Genomic DNA, 10,238 nt, shown 5'->3' on the forward strand with positions numbered 1-10,238 from the left:
ATTTTCTCTAACTAAGAAATTTGATGAATTACTGAAAATTCCAAAACGGCTTAACATCGAGGTTATGATGTCTAGAAGAGTCTTTACATCCTGCTGACATGAGAATAGCGTAATCTCCGCGTCAGAAGCTTGCTTCTACTTAATCATTTAATAGACTCACATTTTTCCACCGTGACTAATTTTGTAAGCTAAGCACATCATCCGTTATAGCATACTCCAGGGGCTGGGAAATGTGGCCACAGTGGTCTCGTGGAATGAACTATCACAGGTGCAATGCGTGGGTTCAGGCATTTACTTTTGAGACGCACAGATTTACTTTACCTCTGGTAACCTCAAGAGAAAGTTATTATAATCCAGAATCCGCATTAAACATCGCATTCTTTCATTACCAACTGGGCAAGCCGGTTTACGTTGGGAAATGACATCCGCAGGTGTCATGATATACTGTCGCCAGTAAACTTACTTACATTAGAAAATTTTAATTTGTTTGATGAACCGATAGCCATTTGAAGGAACAGGGCTCACATTTTACTTGTACTTGATTGAACTAGAGATGTTTAAAAATTTTGGTTTTGATTACACTTACGAAAAAATATAAAAATAAGTATAAGAGTTAATGGTTTATAATGCTTAGTTTTAAGTCAGTTCTGAGTTTTATTAGTAACTATGCTCCAGACCCTAAACCTAGTTACAGAAATACGAATCAGATGCATAACGTATCCCAGGCCGTAGCAGATGCGTCTTTGAGACGCCAGCTATGGTCACTTTCCAGCCTGCTGTAGGATCACAACGGTTCGTCTTCTTCCTGCTGGTACTGTATCTGAGATTTGGCAACAAGGCAAAGTATGTTTGAAAACTCTGTGATCGACGAGTTCCTTCCTGGTGTGCACGGAATTAAGTTCACTTGATTTTTCCTGTCATTTCCATTGAATAATCTGAGTTACTGTCGCTTCAGGTGTAAGAGGAAGCCAAGGCACATACCTCTTCGATAGCTCTGTGGTAACTTTCTGACTTGTGAAACAGCATTTCTTGTGATTTGTGGTTCCAGTCCCTCAGAATGTTACGGTTTCATCCCTTGTGTGAAAGAGCTACAAGCAGTCAGGTCAAACATAGATAAGGAAATCGCAAGAAAGTACTTTCGCCTCATAGTGCAATGGCGAGAAACTTACAATGCTGCACAACAGGTAACGCCTCTTTCCGCTGCTCACAAGCAAATTTTGGGTTTCTAGGTATACATAACGTTATTTATGAAATACCACATTTGCATATCTATTGAGTATGACACAGCATACCAATTAAACACAGACCCAATCGAAATCTAAGTGAGTAGTATTTTACTAATTCGTGTTGATAGAGGCACACTTGTGTACATATACTCAGTTCTACTAAAACAGACTTTCGTCATAAGGTTATCATAGGTAGTTTTATTTCATTTCTTATAATACAGTGCACTATTTTCGTAAGTTTTCTTTTAGTGTTGGTACAACAATAGTAAACATGAGAGAGAAATTAATCATCACTGATACATGCGAATTCTCTAATGTTATTTATAAAAGTATGGCAATGCACATCTAGTTTATTGTTTACAAGCATGCAGAAAACTTGATCTGAGTTAAAGCTGGCAAACAAGGTTTGAAGAAGAATGAAATACCACTACCACACGATAGCTAATGTAGTAAATACTTTTATGACGTATTTTGGCATGATATGCTCTCCCTGTACCTAATACAAAAATTTCGAGATGCAACTGCTTCCTGGACACCTATTAAACCTAAAAAGAAAAAAATGTCACAGAAATTAGCCCTTTTTCGACATGCACCTATTTGGGTTGAGAAGTGAAGGGAATAATGTTCAAAGTTCCATTAGATTGATAACTTCAGAGGACAGCAGAAGTCCGTTTTAAAAAATGTAGCAGTGAATGTACTCAGCCTCGGGACACTTACCATTACGCTACTAGCTGACACATAGCAACAGTAGCTCCAGAACTCAACAACAATTCCTCCAGAACTTCCGCATTCCACAGAGCTGTGAGATAATGCATAAGGCCAGATCTAGACTTCTGAGAGAAAGACAGTTACAGCTTTTCTTTTGCATTGCACGACGTTTTCAACAAACAGATAGCGCAATATAGTAGCTCAAGTGGAAAGGAACACTTCCTATTTAAATTTCTGCATCCTACACTGTTGGAAATTCTGTGTAGGTGGCAATTACGTGATTTTATATCGGTTATTACAAAATAGAGTCGAATGTATGCACTAGGTAGCCGAGGCAGCAATTCATCGTGATTTGGTCAAACAAGTAAATGAATGTACTGAGCATACTGCAAACCACTACAGGGAGCCTGTGTCAGAATTCTCATGCAGTGTGGCGCAACGGCGTTACGATAGAGAAATGAGTCACTGAGAAGAGGATTTGGTGGTCTGTTGGACTGATGATAGGTTTATATGCTTATGGTCTGGGTTCGATTCTAACTTCTGCCGATGATTTTTGACAGGGAGAGACAGATGCTGTTCTCTTGTGGCTACGCCAAGTGAAGATAGTATAATGGCATTGTGGTCTGAAATTCATATTAAACATGATATTCCTTCTCTACCAAGTAAATGTTAGTTTGAACCACAATACAGTCAGGAGTGGCGACATGTAGAAACTCTACCACCAGTAACCTTTCCTATACCAGTTATTTGTTTCTAGTTACGAAACAAATTTTGTGTAGGGTCACAGGACACTTATTCCATCTTTTATTTGAGCTTCTGTACGTCGATAAAATTGGTTCTGAACTGGGAATGCAATCAGATTGCCCTTAACGCGGAATTTGATCCCTTCGTGACAATACAGCTCGACTACAATTTATTGTTTGTCCACAACTCCAGATTCCTCAACATCTCCACATATTGCGCGTGAATGGGTTCGAATTCTGGTCCCGGCACTAAAGTTTTCGTTATGTATTATCAAGCTCTAGCATGAGCTCACCTATCTGCTGGTGGATAATAATTTTGATTTTTAATGTATTTTCATTCCTTGTCAACAGTTATGATATCTGACGTTTTTGACTACCAGTGAGGCACAGAACTATTTGCGAGATTGCTCTAAGTTCAAGGATGTTATTCCGAGCTGCTGGTGGAGAAAAATTCGATAGCTGACGTCTCTTTGTGTGTAGTCAACAACGATATGTGTGGGGTTCGATTTCCTGTCAGCATTGTACTCTTCGTCATATTATTTCTAGTTCAAACATGCTCACATGTCGCTGCTAGTGTAACAATCCCATATTTAACGGTCGTTTTCTCTAGAATATAACAGCGATAGGTGCTGGGTTGGAGACCTGGGAAGTAAAAAATTAATGCTTCGTCTCGTCATTTCAGTTAAAACATCTAGCTACTGCCGAGAAAATCCGATATGTCACAGTTGATTGTGCTTCGATATCAATCCGATTAGGTTCTGGGTTCGAATCCCTGTCGAACACAAAGCTTTAACTCACAGCATTTCAAGTAAGTTACTTGTGAAGAAGTAATAGTTATCATCTTCCGTAGTTCGTTAACAAGGACAATAGATGTAGGGTAGGAATTCGCGTCCATTAAAAATGTTTACGTTATGTAATTTAAAGTTGATATTTGCTAACTTATACTGTCTAAAATCGAGGTATATCGCTCTCTGTGTGCCTAGTCAGGAATGACTGTTAGTTTCCGTCAGTCACGAAATCTTTGCTTAGTCTGCATGACCTGGGTTTGAATCCATATGCAGAACGAGACGGTTCATCGTGTCATTTGAAGTTCATACATATTCCCAACTAGCTGCTCGTGAATAACTTATATTTTTAATGTCACTTTCTGTTAAATAATAAGAATGGTATGTTACTCTGATGAGGAAATCATGACTACGACGAACTTACTACGTGCATTACCTATCTGACGTAATAATGAGAGTGGTAACATTTCAGGTATGTCATTTATTGTAATAAATGTGAACTTTCAAGCCTTAAGGACTGTCTTATCTGTGATAAGTTGTTCCTTGATATTTGTAATATCGTGCTATTACTTTACATCTTGAGTTATTGCGATACAGAGCAGTGTTTTCTAGTGGTGACTTGTTGGAACCATTTTCAATAGTCAAACGATCGTACCAAGGAGCGATTAGATGACCTGCTAGACAGCTGCGTTATGCGGGTCGCATGTGAATCAGGCGAAGTGCAATTCAGGTCTTTCGGATACTTTGGAGCATGACTCTACATATGAGATAGAAGTCAGAATGTTGCTAGCAGGTGAAATTATAAACTACTCTCAAGAATGTATTACAATCTGCCCACCATCTTACTCAAGAAGGAGGGAGCACACTTGGTAATCACTGTACACAGGTACCTGCTACTCTGTCTGATCAAAGGTATTCGGACACCACTAAGTATTATAGAAGCGACCACTGCCGGCCGAAGTGGCCGTGCGGTTAAAGGCGCTGCAGTCTGGAACCGCAAGACCGCTACGGTCGCAGGTTCGAATCCTGCCTCGGGCATGGATGTTTGTGATGTCCTTAGGTTCGTTAGGTTTAACTAGTTCTAAGTTCTAGGGGACTAATGACCTCAGCAGTTGAGTCCCATAGTGCTCAGAGCCATTTGAACCATTTTTTTGAAGAAGCGACCACTATGCGTTGAGAGAGGCTGAGTCGCCTGTATCGAAGGCGGCGGAGCGTGTTGTGCTATCAGTCGAGGGGCAGTAACTGCACAACGGGTCAGTCAGAAGAACTAAGACACTTCGAAAGTCATTAAATGTCACCTGAGTAACAAATCCTTCAACAGACATTACCATCCATCTAAAGTTTCCCAAGTCAACTGTTGGTCAGTTGGTACTGAAGTGAAAATGTGAAGGACAAACCACAGCTGAATCGAGACCAAGGCAGACCTCCTGTATTAACCGGCAGGAAAAGTCGAGCATTGTGGAGGATGGGTATAAAAAATTGTATGAGGTCAGCGAACGAATGACTCGTCCATTCCAAAGTACTGCCAGCTATCGATCTGACATAAAGCCAGCACTTAGGAGTTTAGGGTACGGTGGTCGGGCAGCTCCTCGTAAGTGCAGTGTCAGGCGCCGAGGCAAGAGAACGCCCACGTAGCGGTAGCAGCAGTACCTGTTGTTTGATACACAGTAATTTACGTTAGTTTCTGTGAACTGTGCCTGTGTATTTTACTACGTAAACTACTGTTTAGCAAATGACTCTAAGCTTTTTTTTCTGCATAAGTATTACTGCATATCCTTGTGTGAAGTGGCTTCCTCGTGTATTTCTTCCTCCGCCAGAAGTCAAAGTACTTTAGTACGAAGTGCATAGTTTAGATCAGCGCATTAGATTTTCTACATTTATTTCCTGGAGTAGCTTTTGTAGAAGCAGAGTTTTTAGTAAAAAATGAACCGTTGATTTATCAAATAATCAGCAGAGACGTTTATTTATGTTTTCAGAGCTTGCGGATCTTGCGGTCTCGGGCTATAGTGCGAACTTGCAGAGCAGATTTTAGTGTTCGTTTATTCGCCTCGTTATGTTTGGCTTACATTCAAATCTAAGTAACAAGTAACAGCACAGTCGGGTAATTTACCTTTCGTGGGGGGGAGGGGTCTGTTTGTACTTTCTCATTTACTCCTGACTGTTTTGCTTGTAATTTTTGAGATCTTGTTCAATAACTTTACACAGTACGATTTCAATACGGACTGTGCTTGTTGTGAATGGACTCAAGGAGAACTGGCTGCTGTCCATAAACTGCTGCGAGCTAAATTGGCCATTGTCGACAGGCTTCTAGATTCTGTTCAAAGCTTCGGCGACATCACAATGCCAGTGCAGAAGCCTACGACACCGTTCGTGTCGTTGGAATCCGCTGGTGACCTGGTTGTCGCTTGTCGCTGTATCCTCCGGTATGCAACATCCGACCGGTCCGTCCTCACTCGATAGAGAGTGACAAACAGTGGTGTCTCTGGGCGGAAGGCAAAAGAGGGAACAAGCTGTACACCTGGCTCCTTAGCAACAGGTGCGAGGTGCTACCCCAATACCGATGATACTTCTGAGCCAGCACGGGATGTTGGACCGGTGACGGATTTTCCTCCCCAGTCCGGACAAGTACACAGGAGGGGTATGCTGTCTATTAGGACCTCCACCGTTAGGCGGGTAACGCAGCCGCAGAGAAATATCATGCACGGCGGTAAATAATGCCGGTGTTCACTTGATATGTTTGCTGGTGGTGTCGTCCATGATCTAGAGGAGGTGCTGCCGGTGGCTGCCGAGCGCACTGGGCGCAGCCGGCTGCATGTAGTGGCACATGTAGGCACGAATGACGCCTGCCGCTTGGGTTCTGAGGCCATCCTCGGCTCCTTTCGGCGGCTGGCTGATTTGATGAAGTCAACTAGCATCGCACACGGGGTGCAGGCTGTGCTGACTATTCATAGCATCGTACCTAGTGTCGATCGCGGTCCTCGGGTTTGGAGCAGGGTGAAAGGTACATGCCAGACGCGCAGACGACTCTACAGAGGTATCAGATGCGAATTTCTCGACCTCGACCTTGCTTAACAAGAATGATTGATACAAAATGCAGAGTATCTCGGTGGTCAACATAAAATACTCAATAATGAGGCCGAAGACGTGGAGCAGAAATTCAAAAACGTTCAAAAATATCGTTAAGTACGCTTTAGAAAAGTATTTTCCGGGCAAAGTCTGAAGGCTTTGGGAAAGATCCACTACAGTTTACGTTATTTTTACTTCTTTTGACTCATCAGTCTTCTGACTGGTTTGATGTGGCCCGCCACAAATTTTATTTTCATCTGCAGGCCACGTCCTATGGATACACGTTATGTGTTTTTAATGCAGTGGTTTCCATTGAATTTTGAATCATCACGCCGTTGTCATGGCTGATTCTTTCACCTTTCACGGGGTGTTTCCGACACTAAGTTTGAGAGAGTGCACTGAACTTCTGTCCACTCCTCGGCCTACTTTGATAAGGCCGTTGGCATAATGATGGTTACTTCTTATGCTGCAGGTCTTCGGTTGTCTTAGGTGACGATTTTTATTCAAAATTTAAACAATGGCGGGGTTAGAACCTAGGACCGAAGACGTTTTTATTACTAATCGCTAACGCTACCCCTTTTATTGTGCCTTTGGAAAACTGTAGTTCCTATGCGTCTTTTTTTGCCATTTTTTACAAGAACGGGTTGTATTCTGTCAACGTCAATTTGATCTTCGAACAGCCCTTGGCAGCTGCAGGCAAAACATAGGGTTAGCAGAAGGTAAATTCTGACAATCCGACTTTGGGTTCAGCGCTAGCTACGGTTACAGAGCTCATTCACTTGCTAGCTGTCCACCAAGTAATGTGAATTTTGGGAGAATACCGTGAGAACAAAGTAAAAGGATTGTGAAAAATTTCGAGTCGACGGAAGATTTCTGATAGTACAAGTGAAAGTACTGATGTGCCTGGAACATCGCTAGAAGGAAGCCAGGAGTCACAACATGATTGTATCCGCAAACATGTGTCGAAGCAACGAATGAAAACTAAGCTGGATTAAAGCTTACATCTTTCGGTCGAAAATGACATTATCACTTCAGAAAGTACAGCGGTAATAACTGAAGAATGCATTCAGACTGTAAGTAAAATACACTAGAAAGTAGTGGAAGTTTGATCAGCGTATACGTTTGTGTGCGATGAGGAAGTGACTTGCTCCGAAGAAGTCGACGGTGTAACGTAAAAATTGATAGTGAAAACAAAAATTAAAATAAGCTTCCGTCCAGCGACTCGACCACACCACCCTGGAATTACCGTTTTGTACACCTTCCGCAGTACTAAATGCTGCCTGGAAACAATGCTATTATAAACGGTTCATTTCTCCCAGGTTTCGTACCTCAGTCGGCAAGAACGGAAACCTTATAGGGCCACTTTGATCTCCGCCTTTCCGTCTGTCTGCCTACGCGGCTATTAAAAACCCTTTATCTCTGGAACAGGTAGACGTGTCACGTTGAAACTTTTATGCCTTTTGCCACCTGCTAAAGTTTACGGCCTCTTGGCGGTGCAAAAAATTGAAGTTTTTTGATGAATGCAGTCGAAAGGTGCAGCCATTTACATGATGACACTTATTGAACCATGTGAAATAAAGTTGTCATAGCTTCTCAACGGTTTGAGTCCAAAGTGCACGGTTACCCACGTGCATTATGGGAATTAGTACGCGCATGCACGGTTTGTTTTAGCATCGAAGCCGACTTTCATTTGGATGGATTCGTCAATAAGCAAAACTGGCGCATTCGGGGGCTGAGAATCCGCATTTCGCGACCGAGAAGTCTCTTGACCCTCATCGGGTGACTGTGTGGTGAGCAACGTCCAGTCACGGAAAAATAGGTGCGATATTCCTTCACGGCACGGTGACTACCGAATTTTACGTGAAGGTTCTGGAAGATGATTTCATCCCTGTCATTTACAGTGACCCTAATTTCGACCAGATGTGATTCGTGCGAGATGGAACTCGACTCTGTCTAAGCAGGAGAGTGTCAGATGCCATGCAGGAGCTCTTGTGGGACCACATTCTGCCTATTGGGTACCGAGAGGCCACTGTCATGGGCCTCGATTGCCCGCCATATTTTCCGCATCTCAACACTTACGACTCCTTTTTGTGGGGCTATATTGAAAGCAAGGTGTACAGAAATAGCTCAAAAACAACTGCTGATCTGAAAACAGCCGTTTAGGAGGTCATCGACAGCATCGGTTTTCCGACACTTCAGCGGGTCTTGCAGAATTTTGCTAGTCACCTGCGTCACATCATCCCCAAGGATGCAGGCATACTGAACATGTCATAACTAAATCCGAATGTCTGTAGTGATGTTTACATGTTGAATGAAATGTGTGCACGCTGTAGTATGTAACTAATTTACGTTTCTCTCATTCGGTTAAATAGTTGTCACCCTGTATGTCATATATTTTGATACTCGGAAACTCACTCATCAGCACCTATAGGTGCCTGGAATCGTGAAATTTGGAAAAGAGCGATGTTTCACCGCATAAGTAAAGGCAAAAATCTGAAAATTGTTAATTTGTAATTATATCACACAAAAATATTACTTTTCTCACTTGTTGACCGATATTTCACTTATAATTGACACATTCTCAAAAATCTTGGACTTCCCAGGAATAGTATCCTGCCAGTATCACTGCCGATAACAGACATAAAACATCGAGACTCGATTGCCGCGATGGATGAACTGCCTATATAGTTTGTACGAACCCTCTGTGTGCGAGTCCTACTTGCTCCTACTCTATTTTTTTTTCTAAACAATTGGTCATCTGGTGCTCCCGCTTCTGTCACTTTCATTTCTGGCCAATGCTCCATGTACTAATAACGTGGACGAAAGCGGTGATGAAGAGTAGCTACGTTACCCTTGTAAGACAGCCCGTGAATTCCGCGTCTTGTTGCGCCGGAAAAGCCGCCATGCGGGCAGAATGCGTGCGCACGACGCTGTCGCCTCAGACAGCCCAGTCGGCCGCCTGCAGAGCTGAGCGACGTCTCGTCCCGGCATCGGCCGCTCCAGCTGTAGCACTGTACTCTCCCCCAGAGTGCGCCTTCCAAAATTGTTCCCGGCAGTGGTCTTCGACAACGGCGCCGTCACTATCGCCGCCCCCCCCCCCCCCCCCCCGCCCCTCTCTCTCTGGAACGACACGTCCCACTTCCCTGTCATACAGTTCCACAATTTCCAACAACTTCACAGCATCACATGTCTTATACGAGTACACGGCTCCTACTTACAGGTTGGCGCAAAATAAGTGTTACGAAGTTTTTGTCTATTGCGACATAATGTGGGGTTACAGATTCTTGCCACCACATTTATGCTGTAGCAGACAACCTGAAATTAAATACTGAATGTTTTCAAAGTGTTTCCCTTCTGCAGCAATAAATGAGTATATCCTTGAACTGAATTCCGTGATGAGTTTCTCATTATCATTATTTTAGAATGCTCGAATTTCTCTGGAAACTGCACTACCAACATCTAGGATTGTTGCAGGTGCATCTTTGAAGGGTCTGTCCTTCTGATAATCTCATGTGGAATAATCACCAGCGCTGAGGTCGGCACTATAACGGCGTCATTCTAAACCGTGCACAGTGAATGTTAAGGTGTACAGGGTAATGAAAATCCGATCCCTGGACGTCTCTCGAGAGAAATCTAAGAAGGCCACAGTACGATATAAACGTGCTGCGTCTTGCATGAAACAGTAGTTTCGAAGCATTCCGTCGCATCGT

The sequence above is a fragment of the Schistocerca nitens genome, chromosome 7 (assembly GCF_023898315.1).
Source record: "Schistocerca nitens isolate TAMUIC-IGC-003100 chromosome 7, iqSchNite1.1, whole genome shotgun sequence".
NCBI classification, from domain to species: Eukaryota; Metazoa; Arthropoda; class Insecta; order Orthoptera; family Acrididae; genus Schistocerca; species Schistocerca nitens.